The sequence below is a fragment of the Cebus imitator genome, unplaced genomic scaffold (assembly GCF_001604975.1).
Source record: "Cebus imitator isolate Cc_AM_T3 unplaced genomic scaffold, Cebus_imitator-1.0 Scaffold41, whole genome shotgun sequence".
Lineage (NCBI taxonomy): Eukaryota > Metazoa > Chordata > Mammalia > Primates > Cebidae > Cebus > Cebus imitator.
In genome coordinates, this window is record NW_016107356.1 from 4,120,982 (window position 1) to 4,148,701 (window position 27,720).

At 44.8% G+C, this 27,720-nt stretch overlaps 2 long non-coding RNA genes across 6 annotated transcripts; one reads left to right on the forward strand and one right to left on the reverse strand.

The window, feature by feature from the left end:
- The first annotated feature begins 1,975 nt into the window (after positions 1-1,975).
- LOC108302530 lies at positions 1,976-17,656 on the forward strand. 5 transcript variants are annotated; one of them, XR_005199770.1, is made up of 4 exons: positions 1,976-2,088; positions 10,446-10,604; positions 10,830-11,038; positions 16,883-17,656. It is a non-coding gene; the product is annotated as an uncharacterized LOC108302530 (long non-coding RNA). The 5 variants fall into 5 exon arrangements; XR_005199771.1 differs by lacking the exon at positions 1,976-2,088 and adding an exon at positions 2,176-2,272 and having other exon boundaries at positions 10,451-10,604; XR_005199769.1 differs by lacking the exon at positions 1,976-2,088 and adding an exon at positions 4,634-5,143.
- Positions 14,803-15,640, reverse strand: LOC108302531. Its single transcript, XR_001824385.2, has 2 exons — positions 15,604-15,640; positions 14,803-15,051 (listed from the first exon to the last, which is right to left on the reverse strand). It is a non-coding gene; the product is annotated as an uncharacterized LOC108302531 (long non-coding RNA).
- Positions 17,657-27,720: the final 10,064 nt, after the last annotated feature.

Here is a 27,720-nt window from a genome sequence, read left to right on the forward strand (position 1 = left end):
AAGAAAAGAAAAAAGAGAGGAGCAAGACTCCATCTCAAAAAAAAAATTGTTTTTTTTTTCATTGTTGTTTTGATTTTTTTTTTGTATGATTCTGGTATTGTGGTTCTGTTTTAAAAAAGTCTTTATGTTTTTAGCTGGGTGCAGTGGCTCAGGACTGTAATTTTCGCTACGTGGGAGGATTACTTGAGGCCAGAAGCTTGAGACCAGCCTGAGCAACATGGTCAGTCCTTATCTCTAAAAAAATAAAAAGTAAGTCTTTATATTTTAGAGTTATATACTGCAATATATGTATGAACGAAATGCTGTGAGGTTTTGGATTTGTTTCAAAATAATCCAGTGTGTGTGTGTGCTGGGGGGAAGTAGATAAAACGTGGTTGGTGGTAGGCTGATGATCGTTGAAGCTAGCTGATGAGCACACAGGGCTTGATTATACTATTACTCCAAGTTTTGTACACGTTTGGACATTTCCATAACACAAAGTAAAAACATAATTACGTGCTTCAAGTCTCAATCCCTAGGTCTCTCACACTCTGGGAGCGGATTTAATAAATTTAGCAAATGCACCTTGAGGTTAATAATGGATTAATACATTGCTGAGGCTAGAGAACATTGACACTTTGACACGGATCTTCAATATCTTAACCTAAAGGAACAAATATCGTGGAGATTTCAGACATTACCCCAATCTGACAGGGGAAGTATTTTGTATTAGTTCTAACTTTCTTCTTCCTTAATTTACCTACGTATAGAATTGGTCCTCGTCACTGACTGTGGGGAGACTTTGGATAATTATTACCTTTTCTCTTCCTTCCTTTCTTTTTTGACAGGTTCTCACTCTGTCATCCAGGCTGGAGTGCAGTGGCACCATATCAGCTCACTGCAACTTCTGCTTCCTGGATTCAAGCAATTCTCCTGCTTCAGCCTCCCAAGTAGCTGGAATTACAGGTGCCTGCCACCTCGCCAGTGAATTTTTGTATTTTTAGTAGAGATGGCATTTCACCCTCTTGGCCAGGCTGGTCTCGAACTCCTGGCCTCAGGTGATCCACTCACCTTGGCCTCCCAAAGTGCTAGGATTATAGGTGTGAGCCACCACACCCGGCCAATGATTCCCTTTTCTAAGAATGCTTTATAGCATCATGGCATTTCGAATTGTGTAACCTTCAAAACGTTTTCTGATGCATCCATTCCTAGGTCTTCATTACTTTTCCAGGACTGGACAGGGCAGATCGAATCCATCCTATAAAGCATGGGAACAAATAAGGATTCCAAAACGTTAATTGGATTTAGTTAGTTACTTTTCGTTTCTCCATCTCTCCATACAGACAGGGAGCGTGACTGAACATCTAGTATATATTCGATATGTGCTGGGTTGATACCATGTAGAGATTTATAAAATGGTGCCTGACTTTGAGGGGTTCACACTCTAGGGTTAAGGCTGTGCTGTTTAAGTGAATACATGTGAGAGGTTGTGGGTTTCATGGAGGGGAGGAAACCTGTACTGAGCCATGCAAATAAGCGGGAGCTCATCACCCACCCGATTTATGTCAGAATCAGAACCCAAAGCCAGGGACCCACCAACAGCTGTCTGGCCTAGCACAGTTTCTGTGTGGCAATTCCACTTCTCTTTTCTCATCTTACATCGCAGTTTACTTTTTCTGAAAGCTGTTATCACGCTGCACGAAATGAAGTCGACCTCTTTGTGTGTGGGAATAGAGGGAGCGTGCTGGGATGCCATGGACGGAGGGCGGAATGCTGTCCAGAGCCTGGTCTCTCCCAAGATATATGGCCCAGGGGCCTTCCCATTCCTCTACGACACAAACGACAGCTTCCTGGAGCACTGATGGTTGCCAGGCGGCTGACGGCGCGGAGAACCTGGCTCATGTTTACCTGTTCCTGCATCCATTACTCACCTCTTCCCACACGCCCCCGCACTTGCACACAAAGCCACAGAGTGGCTTAAAAAAAAAAGAAAGAAAGAAAAGCCTCCCCTCAACCCTATTCTAAAATGTCAAGTGTTTCGGTTTTGAGAAAAAAGCAGGCTGAAGAAACCATGACTCATGACATGGGCTGACAAACAACGATCTGAAGGTATGCTGGTGAGTCACCGCGGAGCTCTGCCTTTGTGTTGTGGCGAGGGAGGGCCGGGGCTGGAAGGAGCGTCATGGGACCAGCCAGTAAAATTCCACTACTCTCCGAGGCCGATTGGGAGGCAATTTAAAAACCCTGGGCTTTTTCCAGCCCCAGTGTTGTGGATGACTCTGTGTCCCCTCAGGTATGTCGATCTGTATGGGAAATCAGGAAGAATGATTATTAATAACTGGAAAAAAAAACCCCTATTATTATCTTTCCATGCCCAATGCCATGCTGAACCCGCCCTGCCTGCTTCTGCAAGCCAGCGAGGCTGCTGGATTTTCTGGAAGGGTATTGGGTTGCTAAGCAACAGCGCTGGCAGCACCCATCATGCCCAGCAATGTCAGCGCCTGAGTGTGGCCTGCAGAGCACACTTGCTCCCCTCCCCCTCGCCTCTCTCGACCTCCTCCCCCCATGAGAACGTTCATTTGCATCTCAGGGACAGGAGCTGTGCCAGGTGATTCTGTGTATAAAACAGCGCAGCGCAGCCCCTGAAGCGCAGATATTGTTTGGGGTTGCAAGGCAGTGCCTGTGATGCGGTTGAAAACAGACTCATTTGTGTTCGCTCGCCACGTAAGGAGTGTCGGCTTCACTTAAAAGCCGGTGCATCAAACACTCCTTTCTAATACGTCCCGGTGTGCTCTGCCTTTAAGTGCTTTCTTCCTGTCTGCCCGTCCAGCATCTTATTTATGCCCCATTTTGTCCCTCTCTTTCCTTCCCTTTGTTCTGTGGTCTCCTGGGTGACGGAGTTAGTGTTTGTGTGTAGGGACGTGTGGAGAAGAGGGAGGCGGTTTTTAGAGGTGAGAGGGCCCTGTGGCTAACGGTGGGAGGCCGCTGTTGACAAGGCCTGTGCTGTGGCAGTTTTGCTGCGGAAGTGGCCATTCTTCTGGGCAGGACTCCACCCGAGCACCATCTATCTGTCCCTTTCACTTCCTGTCAAGAGGCAGCGGGCTTCGCGAGCTGGGGAAGTCCCAGGGGTGGCCTTCGGGGTTGACAGACCTGGACCCAAACCCTTTCTCTTCCCCTAACCCGCTTTGGCATCTTGGCAAGTGACTGTCCCCATTTCTGAAAAGGATGTTCACAGTAAGAGTCTGGTTGGGTTGCTGGGAAGGCCGAGTGTGGTCATGCATCGCCATGGGGGGCCATGGTGCTTATTCAATGGCAGATGTTATCGGGATGGAGTGAGTCCCAGTAGGAAGGGCCCTTAAGATGTCATCTAGTTCCGCCTAGCAGGGACGGGAACTGTCATTCCTCACTCTCCCTGCGGAGAATCAGGGCGGGCTCCGGGTGGGTGGCGGAAGGCTGCACAGAGGTGAGCCTCCAGGGTAGGGTTGGGCCTCAGCCTGCCAGTGTTGGGACTACAGGCGCGAGCCCCTCATCTAGTCTAGACTGAGCTCCTGAACAGGAAATGTGCGGCATGCCTTCTTTGAAGGTGACTTTCTTATTCTGAGTTTTAAACCGCAGCTACGGAAGATGGTTATTGCCTGTGGAACGCATTCCATTGCCTCTCAGAGAAACCATTCCTCCTTAAGGAAAGCTGGGGCCACTCCTGGTCTGGCATTCCCAGGGAAGGAAGAGCCAAGCGGATGCCCCTCCCCCCCAGCCCAAGGCAGCCGTGTCCTATAGTCCAGTTGGGGACCCCGCTCTTTAGGAGGCAGAGAGGGGAACAGGGGGATTGGTCCAGGTTTGTGTGGGTCAGAGCCACGTGAGAATAGTTATAGTAGTTGCTGGGCAAAGTCAATGGGAAGGAGACAGAAAGGCCAAGGCATGCAGGAGACCCCAGCTACAAGGACAGGGAGAGGGTCACCTTGGTGGACAAGAAGGGGGAAATGAGGAGGGGCTCTTGGAGATCCTGCCAAGAAGGCGTTCTGTGAACCCCTCCTGCTGAGACACCCACTGAAGGGTCCACTGAGACACCAAAGCAAGAAGCGTGGATAGGGTTCTCCAGGGGCAGCGCCTGGCATGCACTGGAGGTGATGTGGAGTCTGGGATCAGTGACAAAAGACTCACGTCTAGAACCGTGGTCAAGGACATGAGCCAGATTTTCTGGGGCTCAGTCCTGGCTCTGTCACTTAACTGTGTCACTTGGAGCAAGTCACATACCTCTTGCAGTCTCAGTGGCTCATCAGAAAAATGGGGATTATATATATAATATATATATAATCATATACTTATTTATAACATATGTGTATATATAATTATATATGATTATAATAATCACAAATGGGGTTATATATAATATATAATTATACCTTAATTTACAATATTTATTTATTTTGAGACAGAGTCTTGCTCTGTCACCCAGGCTGGAGTGCAGTGGTGTGATCTCAGCTCACTGCAACCTCCACCTCCTGGGTTCAAGCGATTCTTCTGCCTCAGCCTCCTGAGTAGCTGGGATTATAGGCATGCACCACCATGCCCAGGTAATTTTCTGTATTTTTTTTCTAGTAGAGACAGGGTTTCACCATTTTGGCCAGGCTGATCTCAAACTCCTGACCTCGTGATCTGCCTGCCTCAGCCTCCCAAAGTGCTGGGATTACAGGTATGAGCCACAGCACCCAGCCTATATTTATTTATAATATATGTATGTGTGTATCTATCTCTATCTTTAGGGTCATTTGGAGAATTAAATGAACTAACCCATGTAAAGCTCTGGGTACTGTGCCTGGCATGTAGGATACTTCATAACTGTCACCTCTTTTTGTTGTTATGACCTGAGCATCTCTCTGTTCACCAGCCCTTGTTCCTCAGCCACAGGTTGAAGATGACAGTAGCCCCTAAGGAACCTCAGTTCTATCCCCAAATGTGAAAGCCTTTTTAGTTAACCGCAAATAAGTTGTCAGCAGAAAACTCGTCATTCTGGACTCTGGGGCCATGCACAGCCCTCAGGAGGAGCTACTGTTTTCTATGCCTGTTAACATGTGGCCTGGGGCCTCGTGGGCTATTTGAAAATTAGGACACAAGAAGTCCAAGCATCACCTGGTGATCAAATGGATTCCTCTATCAGAGAGAGGTATGACCTTGAAGGGCATCCATCCAGGAGCCAGGGGCAAAGCAGAAGGTGGGAGGGACTCTCCAGGATCGACCCTCTCAGCACATCTCAGTCAGGGGTATCTGACAGCCTGGATACCAGCCCTGCCCAAAGCAACCCAGAGACCTGATGGAGGTAGACAGCTGCTCAGCTGGGTGATGGGAGGCTCCAGAAATAGTTGTCAACCTCATCGAACTGGAGATGGGCTCTTAGGACAGCCAGGGTGCTGATTTCCAGCCAGGCGGGGCATGGGTTCTCCAGTGGGACCTGGACAGGGTTCACTGCAGCCTCTCAGCAGATGAACTAGGGAAGAGACACCACCCCAACCATGCTCCCCCAACCCTTGGGTGTTCAGTGAAAGTATCTTCTCTTTTCCTCTCTGCTTTCTCCCCTTTACAACACATGTTATCTTTAGTCTGCAAAACCAGGGCCAGGAAGAATCTTCACAGCTAGATGGGGCCATGAAAAGATGATGAGGCATATCAGGAACTATGTAACCTCGTAATAGTTGTGCAGCAAAACCTCCTGACATGCTGAATGAACAATCACATGCAGCCTCTTCAGTGCAAAACCGAGCTTATAAGAAAGTAAAGCAAATCTCTAGGGGCCAAATGAAGAGGGAACTGGAAGTCAGAGCTTCAAGTACGTGACTAATATGGTGTATCCCTTAGGGATGGGGGTGTTCCAGCTGGTTTTGGTAACCAGGGTTTGAAAGTTCATGTAGGACATTTGTATGGCTCTCAGTTTTTGGATATTGGTGAATAGTGCTGCTTAGAACATTCTGGTGTGTGAGTTTTTGTTGAACATAAGATATTTATGTTGGACAAATATTTAAGAGAAAAATTATGTATAAACTCAGATTTGGAGAATACTGCTGAACAGTTTTTCAAAGTGGTTGTTCATTTTAAATAATTAGAGTTATTTAGCATATGGGCCAAACACTGTGGCTCACATCTGTAATCCCAACACTTTGGGAAGCCAAGGTAGGAGGATCGCTTGAGGCCAGGAGTTTGAGACCATCCTGGGTAATATAGTGAAACCCCATCTCTGCAAAAAATTAAAATGTTAGCTGGGTTTGGTGGTGTGCACCTGTACTTCCAGCTATGCGGAAAGCTGAGATAGGAGGATCACTTGAGTCCAGGAGATGGAGTCTGCAGTGAGCTGTGATTATGCCAATGCACTCCAGCCTAGGCAACAAAGCGAGACTCTGCCTCAAAAAAAAAAAAAAAAAAATTCCAACTGCGATGACAACAATGTAGGCGCATTCTAATTACTCTGCATCCTCCCGAGCAATTTGTGTTGTTTTTTCCTCAGGCTTATATTAATCACTCTGGTTGGATTTGCATTTCCAGGATGATGAATGAGAGTGTACTTTCTCCTACGTATTGTGGGAATTTGATACATGCTCTTATAAAGTGTCTGTTCAAGTATTTTGCTCATTTTTTTCTAGTGGGTCATCTGTATTTTTCTTACTGATTTATATTTCTTTATATACTTGAAATTCTTGTGACCATAAATATATTGCAAATATCTTCTCCCATTCTTTAGCTTGCCTTTTCACTTTTTTTTTTTTGTAAAATTATTCTTCTTTGAGACAGAGTCTCACTCTGTTGCCCAGCCTGGAGTGCAATGGTGAGATCTCGACTCACTGCAACCTCTGCCTCCTGGGTTCAAGTGATTCTTCTGCCTCAGCCTCCCGAGTAGCTGGGATGCCCACTACCATGCCTAGGTAATTTTTTTGTATTTTTAGTAGAGATGGGGTTTCACTATGTTGGCCAGGCTGGTCTCAAACTCCTGACCTCAGGTGATCTACCTGCCTTGGCCTCCCAAAGTGCTGGGATAACATGCATGAGCCACCATGCCCGGACTCACTCTATTAATGATGTTTTTGATAAGCAGTTGTCCTTTAATTTATTAAAGGTCAATTCTCTTATTTTTTTTTATAGTTATTACTTTGTGTGACTTATTTAAGAAATATTTGCCTAGTCCAAAATCATATATGTTCCTATGATTTCTTTTAGAGGCTTTGTTTTTATATTTTTCAAATTTAGAACTATAATCCATCTCGAATTCTTTTTTTGTGTATATAGTTTTTAAAAATATATAGAGACTGATATTAATTTTTTTACATCTAGATAGCCAACGGACCCAACACTATTTATTCAAAATAATATTATCTCTCTTATTGTGTTGCATTGTTATCCTTGCTGTAAATCAAGTGACCGTATATCTATAGGTCAGTTTCTGGAGGTTGGGAAGTTCAAAATCAAGGTACCAGCCAATTTGGTTGGCTAGGCGTGGTGGCTCATGGCCTGAAGTCCCAGCTGCTTGGGAGGATGGTGTGGGAGGACTGCTTGAGCCTAGGAGCTTGAGGCCAACCTGAGCACCACAGTGAGACCCTGTCTCAAAAAAAAAAAAAAAGGATTGTTAGAATAGGTTAAACACACACACACACATGCACACACAATCTAGTATTCTAGTATGCGTCTTGTTTATGAGAGTGATACAGAAAGGTTGAAAATACATACTGGGGAATACTAATCAAAAGAAAGCTAGTTCAGCTATAGTAATAACAGCCAAAATGGACTTTTTAATACAAGTATAAAGCACTTTAAAGAGAAAAATAGTCACTACATATGATAAAAGGAGCCGTTCGTTAAGATACATTCACCTCCATTGTACCTAACAAGATCACCTTAAAACATATATAGCAAAAATTTACATAATTAGGAGGAAAAATAGACAAGTCCATCCTCATAGTGAGAGCTTTTAACATACCTCTCACAGTAATTGATAAACCAAGAAGACAGAAAATTAGTATGATTATGGAACATATGAACAGTATAAGAAACTTGAACAATAATTATATTTATAATTTTACACCCAACTATTAGAAACTAGACCAGGTGCAGTGGTTCACGTCTGTAATCCCAGCACTTTGGGAGCTCAAGGCAGGCAGGTCTCTTGAGGTCAGGAGTTTGAGACCAGCCTGGCCAACATGGCAAAATTCCATCTTTACTAAAAATACAGAAATTAGCTGGGTGTGGTGGGCACCTGTAATCTCAGCTGTGAAACCCATTCTTGTGCCTCAGCCTCTCACGCCTCTGTAGCTCTGTAGTGATTCCTTTTTTAAGATGGAGTCTTGCTCTGTCATGAGGCTGAAGTGCAGTGGCCCAATCTCAGCTCACTGCAATCTCCACTTCCCGGGTTCAAGCGATTCCCCTGCCTCAGCCTCTCGAGTAGCTGGGACTACAGGCACTTGCCACCATACCCACTAATTTTTGTTTTTGGTATAGATGGGGTTTTGCCATGTTGGTCAGGATGGTCTCAATCTCCTGACCTCATGATCCACCCACCTCGGCCTCCCAAAGTGCTGAGATTATAGATGTGAGCCACCATGCCTGGCCGCTCTGTAGCGATTCTTGTGTCTTAGCCTCTTGTGCCTCAGATTCTCATGCCTCTGTAGCTGGAATTATAGGCATGCACCATTATGCCTGGCTAACTTTTTGTATTTTTGGTAGAGATGGGGTTTTGCCATGTTGGCCAGGCTGGTCTTGAATTTCTGAGCTGAGGCAATCCACCTACTTCGATCTCCCAAAGTGCTATAATTACAGATGTGAGCCACTGAGCCTGGCCTAAAAGAGAGGATTTTGATTGTCCATAACACAAAGAAATGATAAATGTTCGAGGTGATGGTAAGGAAATTATGTCCAGACACATCACACACTGTTGAAAACCAGATACAATGGAAAAATCTTGAAAGCAGCCAGTAATAATTAACTCATTATATATAGGAGAACAGTGATTCATATGACTATTTTTCACCAGAAACCATGGTGATTACGCTGATTTGATCATTGTACATTGTATACATGTAACAAAATATCACTCTGTGTTCCATAAATATGCACAATTATTGCATATCAACTAAAAATAAAAGAAAAAATATCAATGCCGTTTAGATGGGCATAGAAGATCTTTGGATGCCTGGCTCCAAACTGATGTCTCATCTTTTTCCCTCTAGTCCCTTATGACTAGACTGATGTGGGGCCAGAGCTTAGGATCTGGAATCAGACTACCTAAACTCAAATTCTACTTCTTACCTGGTGATCATGTCCAAAGGACTTTAACTTTCTTAAACCTCAGAAAACTTCAACTGTAAAATAAGTATAACATTACCTAAGGGTTTATTTTGAGGAATAAATGTAATATTGTATCTAAGTAATGGCAAAATGCTTGGCACACAGGAATTGTTCCATGAACACGAGCTGTTATTAGCTAGACTGATTCGCCTGGCTGAGCCACTCATTCCACTGTAGGTCATCCTAATTCCTTGCCTTTTACCACCAACAAAACAAAGATTGCAACACATTAATGGCTGCCAAAATCAATTGAGTTTATTGTGACCAGCATTAAAAAATTTTAATGAAATGATACACAACAGAATAGAATGGATTGGAATTTAACAGAATTGAAAAGAACAGAATAGAATAGTGTTGGAAATAGATGTTGGAAATAGATGCTCAGTGCTGCAAAGAAAAATTAGCACTGAGACAAAGGATTTTTCAGCAATACAATTTTTACTTCCTGGACTGCAGGAAGGTTACGCTTGCTAGCCGTTGTTCCATGAAAGTACAATGAATAAAGGAAAAACACACAAATTTATCCCTTACACATTTGGGGTCATCCTTACTGCTGAGTCTGATCTCCATTGGTTGGAGTCAGACATCACAATCTAAACTAAAACCTGATTGGCTAACAACTTAAAACTTTTTTAAACAGGTAAAAGCAATGAAGACCTGGCACATGCCTGTCCAGCACAGATATCGTGGTTAAAGTACCAGGACATAGAATATACTACATGCCTGTAAGCATGGCATGTTTAACAGCTACATAGGATAGGGCTTAACAAAGTTATTAGCACACTTATTCTTTAACAAGAAAGGAAACTTTAAAAGGAACTTTTCTACTTTCCACAAATAGCATTTTTTAAAAAGTGAATCATGGATAGTTAGGGTAACGATTGTTTCAGTGTGTGGGTATAAACATATTTATTATTGTGAGTTTTGGACAAAAGAAGCTTGAGAAACACTGGTTTCCATGATTCCTTTTGCCTTGAATAATAAAGCTTAGTGTCACCTGCCAATGAATTTTCAACAGCTCGTTGGAGCCCCACTTCCTTGAAAAGTTTTCACATGATTTTCCTTGGCCAGAATGCAAAACCTATGGAAACCATGAGTGGGTTTTAAACTAAGGAGTGATGAAATGTGATTTACATTCTAAGAACAGGTGCTTCTGTGAAGAAGAAGCCTCGGGAGGGAGTGAGAGAAGAAGGGAGCCCACCTGTGGTCGTCTGAGCAACAGCAGAAGAACCTGGGCTACTGGAGTAGCGTTGGTGAGAAACAGGTTGATTTGAAGGTCATTCTGCAGGTAGAATGGACAGGTGAATTCTGTGAGATCCCCTGGGGTCCACTGAGCTTAGCTGCTCAGGCTCAGCTCTTTCTGTGGCTTCTTCTTGGTCAGCCTGCCCCCATTCCTCCTTGGAGGCCCATGCCACTCCCTACATTCAGAGTCCACTTTCTGATGCCCTCTTTCAGCTCTTTGCCTGCACTCATTTGTGACTGCCTGGTACTGCTAGAAAGCCTCTGTTTGTGTCTCGTCTCTCCAGGTGGACTGGAGATCCTGGAGGTCTTTTCCTTTGTGGAGGTTATCAATATCAGAATGGAGTCACTTATATCAAACCCTAACAAAATGGAGGTGGAGGCCATGAAGAACAAGGCTACGTGCATACATGCCTGTAACAGGACTTGTCACAAGGAATCCCTGCACATATGACAGGGACTATGCCAGGAACTCCTCAAATATACAGGATTTGAGGTAAGCCATTTGCTCAAGGCCAATTGCCCAACAATGGCAGCCTCCACCAATGAGACATTGCCAACTCCTGTCATCAGTGGTCTCTGTTTCCAAACAACTTATGTGGAATTCTTCTTTTTTTTGTCTTTAAAAGTTTTCCTTAGCCCCAATCTCTTTGGATACGTCCATGATTCATTATAGCACATGTTGCCCAGGTTGTAATCCCCTGCAATTCCCAAATAAGCTCTTTCTGTGGAGATCCTATCTCTCTCTGTCATTATTTAGGTTGACATCTTTTATGTCTTGCATTGCTGTTGATGACACCCAGATTTGTACCTCCTGCTTGGACGTTCCCACCCCCAACTCCAAAATTCCTATCTCTGTCTACTCGGTACCTCTACTTGAACCACTGAGAGGCATCTCAGACTTAAAGTGCCCCAAACTGATCTCCTGTGATGCCCCCAAAACTGCTCCTCCCCACTACCTCCCCCTCTCAGCCAGCGGCAGCAGATTTATTTTTCTTTGGGCTTTATTCAGTCCCCCAACCTTGGAGCGATTCTTGACCCCTCTCTATTGCCCACACACCATATTCAGTGTGTTGGCAAATCCTTTGGCCTTGCCTTCCAAAGACATCCAGAATCTGCTCACTTCTCACCACCTCCCTGTCTCACTCTGCGTCAGGCCACCCTGTGTGTCCCTTGCATAATCGCAGGAGCCTTGGGGATTGAGTCCTCCAGACCTTCTACCTCTTTGACTTCATCTTGTGCTACTCCAAGCCCCGTGCTCTTCCTTGGACATACCTGGCATGCTCCTGGCAGAGCCTTTGCACTCGCTGTTCCCTTTGTTGGGAAGTCTTTCCCCAGATATCTGCTCAGCCCCTTCCTTGTCTCTTTCAGTTCTCACTCAGATTCTCCTTCTCAGTGAAGCCTTTCTGGTCATCCTCATTAAAATCAAATAACCCCACCCCTCTGCTCCCTCACCCATTTTCCTCATTCATTTCCCCACTAGTACTAATCACTCTCTAACATTCTCTATATTTTTTCTGATATATTTATTTATATTTCTTGTATAAACAAAATGATTTGTTTTATTGTCTATCTCTTCTTGCTAGAATGTAAACTCCACAAGGGTAGGAGTGCTTGCTTATTTTGTCACCATTGTGTCCCTGGCTCCTAAAATGCTGACAGTGTGGCCAGCTACATGCCCTCTTCTCTCTGTTTTTTGAAATGCTTAGTAAGTTGTGGACAAGACTCTCCCCTTTCATTTTATGCTAGACCTGGCAAATTATGGCGCGGGTTCTGACTTCCAGGCACAATAAGTAATCTATTGAATGAATGTAGAATGTGGTGGTTTTCAAATGGAGAATGTGGTGAGATAGGAGGTTGCTGACTGGTTGACTGAATGGAGGGAGGGGTGATTATTTATTCATGCATTCATTCATTCATTAATTGACTAACATTCAACAAATATTTACCTGATATCCTTAGGGATTAAATTTCGTCCACCGATGGTGAGCCTCATGCATCGTGTTGTGCCCTCCACTGATTTGAGAGATTTTAGGAAGACAATACCCTGTGATGTAGGTTTGATCATCTCCACTGCCAGATGAGGATACTGAGAAGTTAAGGCATTGCCTGAGGTCACGTGGCTAGTAGAAGCCACAGGCAGGATTATGCCATGGCTGGCCAGGCTGAGCTGTGAGGGCAGCTCCTGTACTCTCGGCCTCCTCCTTCAGAATCCCTCCTCCTCACTCCCCATTCGTGGGCTCCTTCTCCCAGGATCAGGCAGCCTCTGCCCACCTTTTCTCACTTCACTCTTTCTCCTTGCAGAATTAGAAAGAATTGGCTCTCAGCTATTTGCTTCTTACTGTGGAGTTATCCATGTGTCACCTCTTGCAGGCAGAATTACATTCTGAAGGCATCTCTAACTGAGGTTGCTCCATGGGCAAGAACCCTTAGACCCCAGGAAGCAGATGTTAAGGCTCTGGAGTGAGGCAGGAACCCCAAAGCCCTGATGATACCCCAAGTAGGCACCCCCAAACCTGCTTACACTTCAGCCCAGGCCCCCAGTATAGAGATGGAAAAATAGTCCCACTTTTGGTCATAGAGTCTAGAAAATTGTGAAATCCTGGGGAAATCCATTTTGAGTAATACCTTTTAGAAGAAGGAAAAATGGAAGTAGTTTATCATAGCATGGGTTTTGTTAGACAAAGATGGCAATTCAGGTGGAAACATAAATTTAACAACTCTTTAAATATGCATAGCTGACATCTCATAGAGTGGGGCTGGTGACTAAGCCAGAAGTTACTGTCTGCATCCTTGGCAACTTCCAAATAAAAATGAGGACCAGACCTTAGTTAAGAAATGCATGAAAAACCTCTGCCATAGGAGCCGTGTAAAAAGATGGCGATTCCAAATATTTAACCTTAGCATTTGTCTTTGTGGTTTCATTTGAAAATGGTGGGGTGCCTGAAATTCTCAGAACTTAGAAAACTCTTCAGCTTTTGTTTGTTTGTTTGTTTTGAGACAGGGTCTTACTCTGTTGCCCAGGCTGGAGTGCGGTGGTGCAATCATAGCTCCCTGCAGCTTTGCACTTCTGGCCTCAAGGTATCCTCTGGAATACCTGGGACTACAGGTGCATGCCACCGTGCTAACTTTTACAATTTTTTGTAGAGCTAAGGGTCTTACTGTGTTGCCCAAGCTGGTCTTGAGCTCCTGGCCTCAAGAGATACTCCCACCCTAGCCTCCCAAGTGCTGGGATTATAGGTGGGAGGCACTATGCCCAGTCAAAACTCTATGCACTGAAATAACAAATACAATAAACAGGTAAAAAAATAGATAATAAATATAATAAATACACAAATATATAAATATAATATTCTATATGTAAAATCATAGTACTTTATGAATATTGTATATATAAAGTATATACTATATAAAATCAGAAATAAACATAAGAAATGTAAGTATTGAAATTACATTGTGAGCTTGCTTTTTGTACTCAGACCTTTCCCACAGTACTAGGATGGTTTCGTTGGCAAGTAAAAGAAACTGAACCCAAGCCAGCTTAGGACTTCAGGAAAATTGATTGATTGAATAAATGATTGATTGTTTCTGTGATTGAACAGACTGCCTCACCTCTAGGCCTCCCTGGCTTGATGCCCAGAGGGGTGAAAGGTGCTTCTCTCTTCTTCCAGCAGTTGCACGATGAGCTCAGGCTGGCCTTACTTGGACACATGCCCCTCCCTTGGGCTTTTGAGTTAGCAGGAGGGATGGGGGGCTGATTAGACAGACCTCGAGGGAGCTAGACACTGTGACTGAACCCCCCAGAATCAATACCGTCAGCGTTGGGGAGAAGCAGCTCCCCACAAAATAGGAAAAAGAAACAGTAATTGCCTATAATCTTGCTTTTCTTTCCATGCTGGTAAGAGACACTTTCCCTGAGACTGATAGAAAGCACCACGTTATAAAGAACTAGTACTCTCTCTTAGCTGTTTTCATAATTCCAGGTGTTGTGTGTTCCAGTCAAAGGCTCAAGAAAAGAAAAATTTCCCAAGAGAGAGGATCAACTTCTTCTTTATTTTGGGAACAGTCAGTAAAACGTGGTCTCTGGACTCAGGCTAACCTAGATTTCAATGCTGCCTCTCCTGTGGAGTGTAGGAACTTGGGAACGTAGGTCTGGTTGCCCTTCACTTTCCCCATTTGTAAAACAGAGATAAAATTACACCCCTCTTAGTTTTATGGTAAGGATTAGATAAAATAACATGTATTCCCAAATAGCACAGGTCTCGGTAGATTTTCTTTTATTTACTTTCTCCTTCAAATACCCACTGGGTAATTTTTTACCCCTTTAGAAGCCTTGGAAAAGCAGTGATATCAGATGCATTGCCTTATCTTATCACCTGTCGCATTCATTATGCTGAAATCATCCATTTAAGTCTCTCTCTCTCTTTTATTTTCCATCAGGCGGCTGGTTCCTTGAGATCCAGGGCCATGTGTTATCCATTTTTACGTCCCCAGTGTCAAACTTAATGCCTGGGAACACAATAGGAATTCAATCAGTGCGCAGCTGCTGAACTATTGAACCACCTGGTACAGCTTTGGAGGGTGACCGATCGATGTTGCCTTTAGAAAAGTAAGACTGGTGGATTACACACACACAGAGCCAAGTTAGGCTATTTTCTGGAATTTGTTTAACCCGGGGTATGTATTTATCTGGACCTCAAAGGGAATGTTGATGTGACCATGGCATCTTACAGGGAAATGGCAAGACAGGGAAGAGGTAACAGGTAGTTACGCTGCTGGGTTGGGATCTTCACTCTACCGCCTACTTGCTTGTGGAATCTTGAGCAAGTTTTTTGATATATTTCTACTGCAGTTTTCTCATCTTTAAAATAGTACAGCAATAATACCAACCACACAGGACTATTGGGATAATTAAATGAGACAATATGAAAAAGAGCCACTGCCAGCCGGGCATGGTGGCTCATGCCTGTAGTCCCAGCATTTTGGGAAGCTGAAGCAGTTGGATCACTAGAACTCAGGAGTCTGAGACACCCATCTCTACAAAAATATGAAAAAAATTACCTGGGCATGGTTGGCATTTGCATGGAGTCTCAGCTACTCGGGAGGCTGAGGTGGGAGAATCACTTGAACCTGGGAAACAGAGGTTGCAATGAGCCATGATTGTGCCACTGAACTCCAGCCTGAGACCCTGTTTCAAAGAAAAAAAAAAAGCCACTGCCTTAATACATCAACATATAATATGGAAGGGTCCCTGAGCGGGGGCCACAGGTTTGCTTGGTAGGCACTGTGTTTGTAGGAGTACAGTCTTAGCTGCCATAACAAAGAGACTCCAAAATACAGTGACTTACCAAGAGAGAAGTTGATGTTCCCATGTCACAGTCTCGAGGTCAGCAGGCCCTGACCTGGGGCAGCTCAATGTCCTTAATACATGCTTTCCATCTCTGTGTCTAAGGAGATGCCTCGATTCTTGTTCTCTCCTCCAGCAGTGGAAAGGTGGAAAGGGACTGGGTGTGGGGGTTGATGATACTATCAATTTTTTGAGGGCAAGATCAAGGTGTGACCCATATCATTTTTGCTGCCTTTACCCAGTCACATGACCATAGCTGCTGCAAGGGAGGCTGGGAAATGTAGTCTTTGGCTAGGCAGCCAAGTTGCCAGCTAAAATTTATACTAGAGAAGTATAGAAAAAGAAAAATTGGGATACATCTGCCATAGCGACTTAGGACCTCATGTAAAAAGGCAAGAGTGCTAGTTACCTCTCAAAAGGGCTCTTTGCTGGGTTCCCTTGGCAGCAAGTGCATGGTACAAAATCTAACTTCCCATGAACTAGAAAGGAATTCAGGAAATGATTCAGGCTCCCTGGCTGACTCAAACACTCAGGATCCTGGAGAGAAAAGTAGCCATACACCCATTTGGGGCTTGGGGTTTAGTTTATAATAATAATAATGACTTTGGCACAGAAAACTTCCTGAGGGTTAATGAATGACTGGCTTGGATTAATAGCCCAAATCACTGCTGAAGTCTATCAACTCCTTCCAGCTTCATATTAATCTACAGGAAATTCTTTATATACCCAGCCATTACTGCTTGAATCTCACAAAATAAAAATGAATGGATGTTTCATTAGAACTTGGAAAAAACCTTGATCACCATTGTGGGTGGCCACCATGCTATTATTATTATTTTTTTCCAGGCACATTTTCTGCATTTCCTCTGGTTCTCTTTCTGGCTTCAGTTTGCTGCAGTGGCACAGCAGCAGCTGGCCCTCTAGACTAACATCTCCTTGCTATTTATAGTGTACTTTTGCAACGCTCATTACTTCTTAACTTTGTCTTTCCAGATAGACTGGGAACTCCATGAGGTCCGAGACAACCTGAAGACTCCCACCTCATCAAAAACTGGCTACAGCAATCACTTAGTAACTATCTGTCGAATTGGACCTAATAGAATAGCTGCAGAATTTTAAACAAGTCACCATCAGTGGATTCCTCAAAGCAAACCCGGAAATCTCGACATGAGTCTGATTTGAGGCAGTACATTTTCAGCTCCTCAAAATGTGAACAGTTTCCCAAGAGAACAACTTGAAACAGAAAGGGGAGGATGTAGATGCGATTGTAGAAGATGATGTCTAAGGCCACCAGTTGTCCACTGTGAAGATAAACCATGCATGGTTAGTTGCTGGTGACTCCCCTTCCTGTGGGTAGTCCCACTGCTTCCCTGGCCTGGGAGTTCTCTGCCAGTAGATGTTATTGACAAAATAAGCAAAGTCCCCTGATTCAGAGAATGAGAGTTTCTGATAGCTCCAGATTGTCTCTGCCATGCTATTTACACTCCTGCTTTATTGTCCAATACGAGTTCAACATCTATGAGGATTTGTCCAGTGCAAGTCCTGAAAGATATCACCAGCACACCTTGTCACCGTGCTGTCGTGAGCTAGGCAGTACAATAATGTTGGCAGGACCCTGTTTAGGTGGAGGATGGCTACCTGGGCATCAAGAATCTTCTACTTTGATTCCACATTGATTCCTCAAAGTGGGCTTCAGACAACTCTTCACTACATCTTCCAATTAAAGCAGTTGATGGGCATCCCAGCTAGAGAAAAGTCCTGGGAGCAGTAGAGGTGTTAGTGGCTTTAAAACCAGGGGTGAAGATTGTGTTAGGAGGTTAGGCAGGAGAAGGAACAAAGGCTTAGAAAATGCTTGTTTCCTTCTATTGTTCTTATGAGAGCTGATATGGGGATTTCAGTTTTGGGGGAGAGCCTTGGAAGATAATGAGGGAATTTAATCAATAGCGGGACCTTTCCAACTTACATTTCCTAGTGTTTGTTGGATGGTACGTTAAAGGTTCCCAAAACAGAAAGGAAAGCTTGGTGACACTAAGTTCTGGCATGCTGTCATCTTCTGACTTGGGGTCTTGTGCTTCTGTTTTTCTATTTCTGACCAAGGACATGAAATGTGTTGTGACCTCTCAGATAATGCTATGGCATCATGTCCAAACAGTAACTAACCAGTGTGGAGTTTTCATATGTAAAAAAGTATTGAATAGTTCAGCAACAGGGAGGATTTCATGATAAACTGCTTTCTTAACAAAGGGACAGACACTTGTGGTTCTTTCATTGAGAGCTTTAAGGAAGTTAAGCGAAGCTCCGCTCTCTCCTTCAAGTAATGATGACCCATCAGATTGTGGTCATAACCAGCAGCATCTGAACCACCCCTAACCTCTCTGGGCCCCAGATTCCTTGTTAAGTGAGGTGCCTTCCCAGTTTACCATTCTAGGGGTTCCTGAGGAGCTAAAAATGAAGGAGAAAATGCAACGTGTACCAAGTAAGCAAGGGCTCAAGGCTGATCTCTGGCACAAAAGTGACCCCTGTCCATTAGAGTTGTGCTTGCCCTAGATTTCCTTTAGGAAATGCAGACATTGAACCCCAGCCTTCAAGACCTGAGCCCTGGCTTGTATCTATTCTATATGCTTTCTGTTATTTGATAAGGCTCACAAGGGATAGTCATTTTTAAATTTTTGTCGTTTGTTTTTTGAGAGACGGAGTCTCACTCTGTCTCCCAGGCTGGAGTGCAATGGTATGATCTTGGCTTACTGCAACCTCCACCTCCGAGGTTCAAGCAATTCTCCTGTCTCAGCCTCCTGAGTAGCTGGGACTACGGGTATCACTCCCAGCTAATTTTTGTATTTTTAGTAGAGGTCGGGTTTCACCATATTGGCCAAACTGGTTTCGAACTCCTGATCTCAAGTGATCTGCCCTCCTTGGCCTCCCAAAGTGCTGGGATTACAGATGTAGGCCAGTACACTCAACCCGTTTGCTTTCTTTCAAGCCTTTCTGTAAGACCAGTACTTTAGATGAATGCCTGACCAGAACAAGATCATCACTGTATTGCAGTATGAAGACCAACTGTACTATGGCCAGAGAAAACAGAGGCAAAACGTTGAGCTTAATAATACCTTTTCATAATCTGTATTTGGTGTTTCTCAATTTCCCATTGGATAGTTTGAGAGATAAATACAAGTCAATGACATGTTCTCTTTCTTACCCTTTTCTCTTCCTCTGCTAACACACACACACACACACACTCACACACACACACACACACACACACACACACACTGCTTACTTATTCTATCTGTTCCCCAATTATTACACTCTCAATTGCTGCTGAGTCTCAGAATAGGCATGGTATATGGTATAACAGAAAGAATACGAGGCTTAGAATCCAAAAGCCGGAGTGTGAATTCCTGCTCCACTGACTTGCTGGGTGACTTGAAGCAAGTCATTAAATGTCTCTGTTTCCTCATTTTATTACTTTCCTACTGCCTCTGTAATATATCACCACAAACTTGTTGATTTAAAACAACACTCATTTATTCTCTTAGCCTTCTGGAGGTCAGAAGTCTGAAATAAATTTCATTGGGCGAAAATCAAGATGTTGGTGGGACCAAGATCCTGTGGAGGCTCTGGGAGAACCCATTTCCTTGCCTTTGCCAGCTTCTAATGCTGCATTCCTTGCATTCCTTGATTGGTGACCCCTTGCCCCATCTTCAAAGCCAGCAGAGCAGCGCCTTGTTTCATTGCCTTCTTTCCTGTCAAATTTCCTTCTGCCTCCTGCTTATAAGAACACTTGCGGTTGCATTTAGAGGCCGCTATGATAATCCATAATAATATATTTATCTTAAGATCTTTGACTTAGTCTCGTCTTCAAAGTCTCTTTTGCCACAGAGGGAAACACACAGGTCTCAGGGGTCAGGCTGTGTGCTTCTTTGGGGGACTTTATTCTGCCTACCACACTAATCTTTATTTATTTATTTTGAGATGGAGTCTTGCTCTGTCACCCAGGCTGGAGTGCAGTGGTACAATCTCGGCTCACTGCAACCTCTGTCTCCCAGGTTCAAGCAATTCTCCTGCCTCAACCTGCCAAGTAGCTGGAATTACAGGTACCTACCACCAAGCCTGGCTAAATTTTGTATTTTTAGTAGAGACAGGATTTCACCATGTTGGCCTGGCTAGTCTTGAACTCCTGACCTCAAGTGATTCGCCTACCTTGGTCTCTTAAAGTGTTGAGATTACAGGCGTGAGCCATTGTGCCTGGCCCCACACTCTTCTATTAAGTAGAGCTAGAAATTCCTATCCTAAGGGACACAAAAACGAAAAAAGATAAAATCTGTGAAGAGGCACATAATGAAAACCCATACATGTCGCTGAATCTGGAGGAGGGAGGGTCTGACCTCCCATTGGCTGGTCTCTGCCCCGATGGACATCATGAAGAATGAGAGAGCCAGGACTAGTGTGTCTGGGGGATGGTCAGGGGTCAGGGTGGCTTCAGGTGCCAGCAGCCCTGGCCAAAGGATAACTCCAGGAGCAAGGCTCAGACCCAGGTGGAAGATGCTTCAAGAAACGGCACCTGAGACAGGCATGGTGGTGTGTGCCTGTAGTTCCAGCTACTTAGGAGGCTGAGGTGGGAGGATGGCTTGAGCCAGGAGTTCAAGGCTTCGGTGAGCTATGATCAACCACTGTACTCCAGCCTAGCTGACAGAATGACACCCTGTCTCTAAAAAGAAAAGGCACCGTGGATGCTCATGACTGAGGCGGGTGGGGTGGAACAGTCTCACTTTATAACTGCTTTCATCAAGATGTGGAATTGTGTCTCCCACATGGGAAAACCGTTTACCACTTAGAGAGCAGACAGTTCTTGGTTACCCCACAATGCTGGACCCTCATCATGCAGGCTTAACTCCCCCATCAAGGGCCTTAATGCATTTGGGGCCCTAGCCCTAGCAACAGCAGCAAATCTCTTTTTTCTGTTCCTTGAGCTGGTTGTTCACCAGGCAGTTGTGATGTTACATTGGGAGAGAAGACACGCACAAGTCCCTTGTTTTCAGGAAGTTAGTCTGAGTCTGGTCACGTCCTCAGCAGGTTATTGTTTTCAAACTCCTCCTCTCCCGCAAGTTTTATGATCCTGGGAATAAGATTCCTCCCCAGCCTTCTTAAGGTTGTCTGGGGTTAGGATCGGTGCATGCAGCAACGTCCCTGGAATGATCGGTAGCCCTCCAGCCTCTAGGGGAGAGCCACCAGTGGTCAGAGATGTTGGGAATTACCAGGAGAAGCCAGGGAGAAGGAACCCATAGTCCATTGGTGTCTGAAGGTGGCTCCTGGCAGGGAAGCCAGGAGAGGGGGACACTCCTAGGTAGGGGCTCTCCCAGAGAATTCCAGGGGTCCCCCCAAGATCCAGTCACAACATGAGGAATTGCTGTTGAGCTCTTGCTCAGGTGCGCCTGTAAATTCATATCACAGATGCATGATGCATTTGACATTTGTTTAGTTGCTTGAGCCCAACTGATACTCTTTCAGTCACTTTAAGGGAGTGATTTCATGTATGATCATTGCCTGAAATCTGTATGGTTTTCCTTGCCTTTGAGGTGCTTTAAGAGGACTTGTGTCCTTTGACTCCCCTAGTAACTCAGGAGAGTGGCTAAGATGTAATATTGGAGGTCTCCAAGCTCTTTGCAAAGCCTGCCTTCAGTAGTCTGTGCACCACAAGAAGCATAACTTTATTATTCTCCAGAGTGTATATATCTACACACACATTCCGGGGCCTCAGAGGCCCTGGAGGCCCCGGAATGTGTGTGTGTATAAATATACATACGCTCTAGAGAATAATAAAGACATACGTGGGGTCCATCTGATTCACACTGATGCCCATGATCATTGGTCCACACAGGTCATCAAGGAGCAATTTTCCCTTGGAAGCTCCAAGCAAAATGTCAGCTCCAGCATTCCACACAGCTCTGGGCGCCGCATTCCTTTTCCTTTGCAAAGATGCTGATCTGCTAGTGGTGAATGCTCCTGGGGTTTTGTTTGTAGGTTTTTTTTCTTGTCCCAAATGTGTACATTTCAGCTTCACTCTTAAAGGATATTTTTCATGGGTAGAGGATCTAGGCTTTTCTTTTGGATTCCAATGTGGCTTTGAAAAGAGTCAGTTGACTGTTTATTTATAGCTTCTTTAAAGGCGATCTCTTTCTTCCTAAGACTGTTTTGAAAGTTTTCCTGGCTGGACCGGGTGGCTCATGCCTGTAATCCCAGCACTTTGGGAGGCTGAGGCGGGCAGATCATGAGGTCAGGAGTTAGAGACCAGCCTGGCCAACATAGTGAAACCTTGTCTCTACTAAAAGTACAAAAATTAGCCGAGCATGGTGGCATGCACCTGTAATTCCAGCTACTCAGGAGGCTGAGGAAGGAGAACTGCTTAAACCCAGGAGGCAGAGGTTGTGGTGAGCAGAGATCACACTACCACACTCCAGTATGGGCAACAGAGCAAGCCTCCATCTAAAAAAAAATTTTTCCTTCCCTCCCTCCCTCCCCACTACCCCATCAGTCTTCCTCCCTTGCTTCCTCCCTCTCTCCTCCCTTATCTTCCTCCCTTCCTCTCATTCTCCCTTCCCCCCTCTTTCCTTCCTTTTTTCCTATCTCCCGCCTTCCCTCCTTCCTCCATCATGATATATTAAAATATTTTTCTTTTGGGCCTTTGCTTCTTTTACTTCTTTTGATACTGCCATTAAATGGATGTTAGGTCGACACACTGTATACTCTAAGTCAATTACCCTCTCTTTTGGTTTTTAATCTTTCTGTCTCCTTATTCTGTAATCTGGATGTTTCTTCTGCTTTAATTTTTGTATACAAATTCTTCAGCTGTGTTCAAAGTGTGGTTAAAGCCACTTATATGGCTTTTAATTTTAGTTATTGTACTTTCACCTCTAAAAGTTCTTTTGAGTTCTTTTTTTTATGTTAACTATGTGACATTTTTTATAGTTTCCAGTTCCTGGTTAGAATTTGCAAATTTGTTGACTATTTCTTTGAATAGAGTAACTAGAATTGTTTTAATCTCTGTCTAGTGAGTTGAATATCTGAAAGCTCTGGGAGTCTCTTTTGTCTGCTGGTCCTACTCATGGCGTCCTGGGTTCCTGGATGTCTGGTTGTCTTTGAATATGTCCAACTCCAGTTATTTCTGGGCACACCCAGAAGGCACACCTGTTCATTATTGCCCAGTGAATTGCCATGAGTTTGTCTTCTGTCATGGTGACCTTTGCATTCAAGGAGAGGCCTCTGCTATCTGCAGGACTGTGTGAAATCACCTCATTTTTGCCTTCAATGAAGGTTGTCCTCTGCTGTCACTGCCACTTCCTCAAACAACTAAGGCCACTCTGGCTCACAGTGCTAAGGCGCTAAGGAGTTTTCAGAGGGCTAGAGTGATTCCACATCCTCTGAGGTTCTCAGGAGAGGAGGCCACGGGGCCATCTGTGCATGAGTGACAGTGGGGTGAGGTGGATGAGCAGTGGCAGTGGTGGGCGCCTACACTGCCGGGGCCGCAGCTTTTTATACCTTGGGTGAAAACAATGCCTTGCGTTTTCACTTGTAGTTTCTCTGGCTACATTCCACGAGAGCAAATTCTGGTCACAGAGGCCAGAGTAGACAATCAATGTCACAGCCCTTCCCCTTTCATGATAGCAGCTTTTTTGCAGGGGGCGGGGTGGCCAAACTTGTTAGCCTAATTTTCCCTTCCTTTCTAATTCTCTCCAGAGGCTGCTAGGTTCACCTTTCTATCTGCCAGACAGACAGGCTCAGACATACAAGAACGGAAGGGGCTGTGGGGGCGGGTGGGAGGATTAAGTTGGGAAGAGCCGGTCTTGTCTTTGTAGATTACCAGAACTGCCACATGTCCACACACACACACACACACACACACACGTGCGCGCGTACACACACACTCACTCATCTAGTCATCTATTTTTGGCCTAAGTGCCCTTGGGTCCTTCTTCGGAAAAGCACATGAACTCTCTGGAGTCTCCCGTTCCACGTGGTAAATTTGCTGTAGCCAAGCACTGAAAGTCCCCGCTGCCCTCCTTCCCCTGAGCTTGTGGGGCCCAAGGATCGCCTGCTCCACTTCCTGCTTCATTTCAGCGGGGGTGAGTCCGGGGCGGGCTTGTAGGAAGGGCAGGCGGGGGCGGGGAACTGCTGTAGCCACCCCACCCCCAGCCCGAGTGCTTGATGTCCCAGCCTCAGTCTCCCTCGCTGTGGCCTCACTCTTGGCCACACTTAGGCCCCACTCTTGGCCTCCCCAAAGACAGAATTTGTTCTGTTTCTATTGATAGGATGACACTCCCTTGTTCTAATACCATCTGAATGCCTGAGCAATTACATCTTACAACCTCATGAAAAACACAGCAGCTTGTCAGGATGAATGGTGTTACCGTAAATAATGCAGTTTTAAGTTCAAACTCCTTCTTATTCCAAGAATGAGTAAATGTCCCTCTTCCCTCCCCTCCCCATTGCATTTGGGTTTGATATGACATGAATCATCGTGGTTTTACTCCTGGGTAGAACTGTTTTTCTGTATTGCATTGCCAAATGATGGAAGGGCAAAAAAGGAACCTGACAAATTAGCAGTTTCAGGTGAACTTAAACTCTCAGAAACCTTGAAGAATGAATGAACTACAACTTTTTGAAGTTGTGAAAATGTTGAAATCAGAATGGACCCATGGGAACCAAAGGGAACCCATGGGAAGTTGCAAAAATGTTCAAGTCGGAAGGGACCTATGGGACCTGGAAGGGACCTGGGTCTTGTACAGGACTGGAAAGAAAATGGAGGCGCGGCAAGGAACAGTGGCCTCCCCAAGGTCATGCTGCAAGTGAGTGCTGCCACTAGTCACCCAGGAGTCCTCCTGACTCCACCAGTCCAGGTGTCCTGATCCCAGACCAGCAGCCTTATTTGTGATTAAAGAACATGAAAAAACAGCTTATGTTTGAATGTTTAAATCAGGTCAGTACTAAAGAGCTGCATTCCACGAACATTGAGCTTTACTGTGTGTGGGTTCTATGAATTTTGTAACTATTTTCTCTAAGAGCTCTAAGTATTTTACATATACAATTTCATTCTGTATTGTCCAGGGAAAAAGTTAAATTTACTGAGAAGAAATTCAACTTAAGAAGGTGATTTGAAGTCCCTGGAGATCCCCACCCTTGTCTTTCTGTGTGAGATTGTATTGCAGGGCTCACATTTATTCTCTTAGCCACTCGTTGCACAGTCAGTGCATTTATTGAGCACCTACTCTGTGCCAGGAGCTATGTGGTAAGCTAAGCAGACCAAAACTCCTGCTCTCACAAGGAGAAAGAATAAACAAGCAGACAACTGCACCTATAATGTTGGCTGGGTGTGGTGGCTCAGTCCCGTAATCCTAGCACTTTGGGAGGTGGCGGTGGGAGGGCTGCTTTAACTCAGGAGTTCAAGACCAACCTGGGCAACATAGCAAGACCTTGTGTTATAGGGAACCCTAAGTTTCTCTTCAAAGAATCAGTGTGTCAGTGTGTTCAGCTCTCTTATTCTTTAAGTCTCTATTTTAAAGTTTAACTTCCTTGTAATTCCAGTAAACAACCTTCTCCACCAGGTTCTAATTAGTAGTTCACATCTGTTCCACTGGCCCCCAGCTCTGTCCTGACTCATCCCCATCACCTGCTCCGGTCACCTTCTTTGACCTAGGTCACCCCTGACTACCTGCTCTGACCCACCCGTATCTGTCCTTCCCACCAAAACACCCACCCTGCCACTCTAGCTGGGACCCCTGCCCTCTTTAAAATAGCCAGCTGGGATTAGTCTACCTTGTGTGGTCTAACCCTAGCTAATAGGGGAACGGCACAGCAGTAGGGACAACCCCCATCAGGCATAAGTACCTCTTCCCTACTTGTTCAAGCGTGTGTTCACCATTGTTCCACCTGTGAGCCGCATCCTTCTATAAAAGTAAATTGCCTTGCTCAGGAAATTTATATTCAAGTGCTACTTCTTTTGTGGCATGGAAAATTCTACTTATAACACTTGTTTCTACAAAAAAATCAAAAAATCAGCTGGGGGTGATGGCATGAGTCTGGTCCCTTGGGACCAGAGGCCTTGGGAGGCTGAGGTGGGTGAATCACTTGAGCCTACAGTGAGCTGTGATCACACCACTGCACTCCAGCCTGGGCCACGGACCAATACCCTGTTTCCAAACAAACAAACAACCTAATGTCAAGTTAGGAAGTGTGGCTAAAAGGAACAAAGTGGGGGCCACTGCCATTCTAGAAAGGGTGGTGAGGGAAGGTCTCCTTGAGCAGACACTGTGGAAGTGGAAGGGTAAGTCATGAGACTCTCTGGAGGAAGAAGATTCCAGGTGGAAATGCCTTCGTGGGTGTTAAATGCTTTACCGGGTGTTAGCCGGAAGGCCGGAATGGCCGGAGCTGAGGGGGTAGGGGAGGGGGCGTAGAAAATGAGGTCAGAGATGGAGGTGGGGCCAGGTCACAGAGGGGCACAGAGAACGAGGAAGGAATTGGAGTTTTGGAAAAGATTGCGGCAAAACACAAAAATAAAATATAAAATGTACTATCTTTATCATTTTAAGTATGCAGTCCAGTAGTGTTAAATGCATTCACATTGTTGTGCAGCCAATCTCCACAACTCACTGCATCTTGCAAAACTAAAATTCTATGCCAAACAATTCCCATTTCCTCTTCCCTCTCGTTCGTGGAAGCCACCATTTTTCTTTCTGTCTCTGTAAATTTTACTACTCAGAGTATCATCTAAGTGGAATCATATAGTGTGTGTCCTTTTGTGACAAACGTATTTCACTTCACATAATGTCCTTAAGATTCATCCATGTTGGGCCAGGGGCAGTGGCTCACGCCTATAATCACAGCACTTTGGGAGGCCAAGGAGGGTGGATTACCTGAGGTTGGGAGTTCGAGACCAGCCTGACCAACATGGAGAAACCCTGTCTCTACTAAAAATACAAAAATTAGCCAGGTGTGGTGGCGGGTGCCTGTAATCCCAGCTACTTGGGTAACTGAGGCAGGAGAATTGCTTGAACCCGGGAAGGCGGAGGTTGCAGTGAGCTGAGATCGCTCCATTGAGTTCCAGCCTAGGCAACAAGAGTGAAACTCTGTCTCAAAAAAAAAAAAAAAAAAAAAAAAAAAGATTCATCCATGTTGTAGCATGGGTCAGATTCTTCTTCCTTCTTAAGACTGTGTAATATTCCATTGCACACATAGACTACATTTTGCTTATCCGTTCACCTGTGGATGGACACTTTGGTTGCTATTGTGAATAATACTGCTGTGAAGATGGGTATACAATTATCTCTTGGTGACCCTGCTTTTAATTCTTTTGGATGTTTACCCAGAAGTGGAATTACTGAATCGTGGCGTTTTTGATTTATTTTAATTTTTGAGACAGAGTCTCACACTGCCACCCAGACTGGAGTGCAGTGGCAAGATCTCAGCTCACTGCAACTTCCGCCTCCCAGGTTCAAGCAATTATCGTGCCTCTGCCTCCGGAGTAGCTGGGACTACAGGCATGTGCCACTGCGCCAGGCTAAATTTTGTATTTTTGGTAGAAACAGGGTTTTACCATGTTGGCCGGCTGGTCTCAAATTCCTGACCTTAGGTGATCCACCTGCCTTGGCCCCCAAAGTGCTGGGATTATAGGCGTGAGCCACCACGCCCAGCCTGATTGGTTAAGTTCTGAGATGGGGTATACTAAATGTTTGAAAACTACAGGGATGGGATAGGTATCAGGTGGGGAGGCACATCAAAAGTGGTATTTAGAATATGTTATGTTTGAAATATCTAATACACATTCGACATCCAAGTGG